This window comes from Gopherus flavomarginatus, unplaced genomic scaffold (assembly GCF_025201925.1).
Source record: "Gopherus flavomarginatus isolate rGopFla2 unplaced genomic scaffold, rGopFla2.mat.asm mat_scaffold_106_arrow_ctg1, whole genome shotgun sequence".
Lineage (NCBI taxonomy): Eukaryota > Metazoa > Chordata > Testudines > Testudinidae > Gopherus > Gopherus flavomarginatus.
The window spans coordinates 288258-292007 of NW_026114629.1; positions in this window are offsets into that span (position 1 = coordinate 288258).

Here is a 3750-nt window from a genome sequence, read left to right on the forward strand (position 1 = left end):
TGCACCCCACTCACAGCTGTTCTCCTTAGTCAGGCAAGCCCAGAGGTGCCTCTGTAGATTTCATCTGCCATCCTCGGTAGAAAACGGGGAAAATAAGAAAGCACCGTACTCACTATGTTGTCTAGGGACTCACTCACCCTTCCACAGCCACCCTGTCCTAAAGTTAATCTAACACATAAATTTTAGTATGAGGACTCAAACCCCAGCCCACTTGGCTTTGGAACCCATGTCCCCTGCCTAGCAAGTGCTATTGAATTGAGGGTGAGTCCCTCCATAGGGGTCTGCCAAGCACAGTTCTGCTGCCCTCGATTCACACAACAAGGACAACAACTCTTTAGTTCTCCTATCCCAATAACAAGGAAACTGGGAATCCAACACCAGCCAAAAGTGATCATTTTGGCAAGCAACCCAACATATTTCCAACATACTGTAAAATCCACATGCAGAGTCATACCCGAAACCTTGCAAAAAAATCTTCCTGAGGAGGTATGAAGCACCTGCTGCTGGAAAGAAGGAGGGAGCTATGGGCTGGGACTGAGGAGCAGTGTGAGGAGGAGGGGCCTCTGGGTTGGGATTGAGGGGCACTGGGAATAGGAGGAGGCTGTGGATTGGGACAGAGGAGAAGGGTGAAGAGGAGCAGGCTCTGGTTGGGAGTGAGGAGCAGTGAGCATAGGAGGAACTGAGGGCTGGGTCTGAGGAACATTGGGAATAGCGGGGACATGGGTTTAGGCTGAAGAGCATCCTCATTTGGGGATCCAGGAGGACGGGGAAGGCAGCAGGCGATTCTAATTCCTTAGGGATATTCAGTGTGTGTGTGTGTGTGCAGGGGAGGAACATGCTATATGCCCAGAGGTCTTTATTCCTCCAGGCTGTGAGGACAGGGGGGATGTCAGGAAGTTGCCCCTTCAATCCCCACCCCCACAAAGGTCCTTCTTAGGAAAGGTAAAATCCTGAAGAGAAAAAACAAGATAAAAGAGTCCAGAAAGACAGATTTTTAAAGTTATAGTGAGTAGCTCATCACCTAACTAGGGGCTTGAATTCTGCACCCTGCAATTAATGGCCTGCTGTGCTACCAGCTGAACTAGCCAGGCTCACAGAGTAAAAGTGTAAGTTGGTGCAGAGGAGAAACTAGTCAAGAAAACAAGAGTAGGAAACAATAGGGGAAACCTGCTGCTCTCTCTGGCCTGGTCAACACTACGAGTTTATATCCAATTTAGCAGCATTAAATCGCATTAACCCTGCACCCGTCCACACAACGAAGCCCTTTATATTGGTATAACGGGCTCTTAATACCGGTATCTGTACTCCTCCCTGATGATGAGTAGTGCTGAAATCGGTATAGCTATGTCGGATTAGGGTTAATGTGGCTGCAATTTGATGGTATTGGTCTCCGGGCACTATCCCACAGTGCACCATTGTGACCACTCTGGACAGCAATCTGAACTTGGATGCACTAGCCAGGTAGACAGAAAAAGCCTCGCAAACTTTTTGAATTTTGAATTTCATTTCCTGTTTGCCCAGCGTGGAGTGCTGATCAGCACAGGTGACTATACAGTCCCAGAATCAAAAAAGAGCTCCAGCATGGACCATACGGGAGATACGGAAGCTGATCTCTGTATGGGGAGATGAATCTATTCTATCAGAACTCCATTCCAAAAGACGAAATGCCAAAACATTTGAAAAAAATCTCCAAGGCTATGATGGACAGAGGCCACAACAGGGACTCAACAAATTGCAGAAACTTAAGGAGCTGAGACAAGCGTACCAGAATGTCAAAGAATGAAATGGACGCTCATGGAGGGAGGGGCGACTGATGACTGTAGTTATCCCACAGTTCCCACACTCTCCGAAAACCATTTGAATTCTTGGTTGAGCTCCCAAAGCCTGAAGGGTCAAAAACATTGTCGTAGGTGGTTCAGGGTATATGTCGTTGCCTCCCTCCACTCGTGAATGGAAAGAGAAAAAAATCCTTTCTTGCCTTTTTCCAATGTCACTGTATGTCTACTGGATGCTGCTGGCAGACATGGTGCTACTGCGCTACACAGCAGCATCCCCTTCCCTTCCCTTCCCTTGCAGATGGCAGACAGTACAGTAGGACTGGTATCTGTCATTGTCGTCCCGTGAGTGCTCCTGGCTGGCCACAGTGAGGTCGGCCAGAAGTACCTGGGCAAAAATGGGAATGACTCCCAGCTCATTCTCTTCTTTAAGCTTTGTCTAATGGACATTCAGTCCTGCCTGGACTATCCTAGCAACTGGAGGCTGCGCTTCCCTCCTCCCTTTGATCCCAGCTTGCAGAAGCAATAAAGTCAGTGTTGTTTCAAATTCCTGCATTCTTTATTACTTCATCACACAAATGGGAGGATAACTGCCACGGTAGCCCAGGAGGGGTAGGGGAGGAGGAAAGCAATGGATGAGGCTAGAATGACATGCAGCTCATCATTTCTGTGGGATCTCTGCGGCTGTGACCCGGAGTGGCCATTTGCCTCTCTGGGCTTGGCTGATAGTCTAGACAGAACTGACTCTCCATTAGACAAAACTTAAAGAAGGGAATGACCTGGGAAGTCATTCCCATTTTTGTCCATGCACCCCCAGCTGACCTCATTGAGGCCGGCCAGGAGCACCAATGACAGCAGCAGACGGTACAGTATAACTGGTAACTGTCATTGCCAACTTGCAAAGCAGCAGATGGTACAGTAGGGCTGGTAACCATCTTTGCTAACTTGCAAAAAGCAAAGGGATGCTACTGTGTAGCGTTGCAGTACTGTGACTGTCAGTACCATCCAGTAGATATACGCTGACAGTGAAAAAAGGCTGAACGGGCTCCATGGTTGCCGTACTATGACGTCTGCCCAGGCAATCCAGGGAAAAGGTCGTGAAATGATTGCCTGCCGTTGCTTTCATGGAGGGAGGACTGAGTGACCACATTTACCCAGAATCACCCATGACACTGTTTTTGCCCCATCAGGCATTGAGATCTCAACCCAGAATTCCAATGGGCAGGGGAGACTGCGGGAACTATGGGATAGTTACCCACAGTGCAACGCTCTGGAAATTGATGCTAGCCTTGGTACATGGACGCACACTGCCGAATTAATGTGCTTAGTGTGGGTGCGTGACCTTGACTTTATACAATCTGTTTTCAAAAAACGGTTTCTGTAAAATTGGAATAATCCTGTAGCGTAGACATACCCTGTGATTAACAACTTTGGTGACTAATTGAAAGGCTGAGGTTCAAACCCAAGTGAAGATGGAGGTGTTCTTTTTTCAGTGATGAGAATCCAGTATATTTTATCAGCTACAAAATCTCTTCAATGCTGGTCTAGCCTAATTTGACAAGCATAAGTGGCAGGTAGGAGAGGCTTTTTTTTCCAGATGTTTGGTGGTATGGTGGCGAGCATAGCTACCTGCTAAGCAGTGGATTGGGGATCAATTCCCAGCCCATGCAATGATGTGACCTCTTCTCCCCGGGGAATTGGTTTTATTTCAGTCACATTGTATCAGTTTAGCAATTGAATGAGAGAATCAGTGTCCCAAATCCCAGCAGGTCATTAAACACCCAGCAGAGGGAAAAAGGGGCAGGACTATACAATGAGCAGTTGGAGTCATCCTGGTATTAAAATATTTGGTTTATTTTTTAAATTTTTTTCCTTTACTTCCCTCTCCCTGTTAGACTCAGAGCCTTTAAGGTCAGAAGGGACCAGTGTGATTATCTAGTCTGACCTGCTGCACTTTGCAGGACAAAAGGTCCCA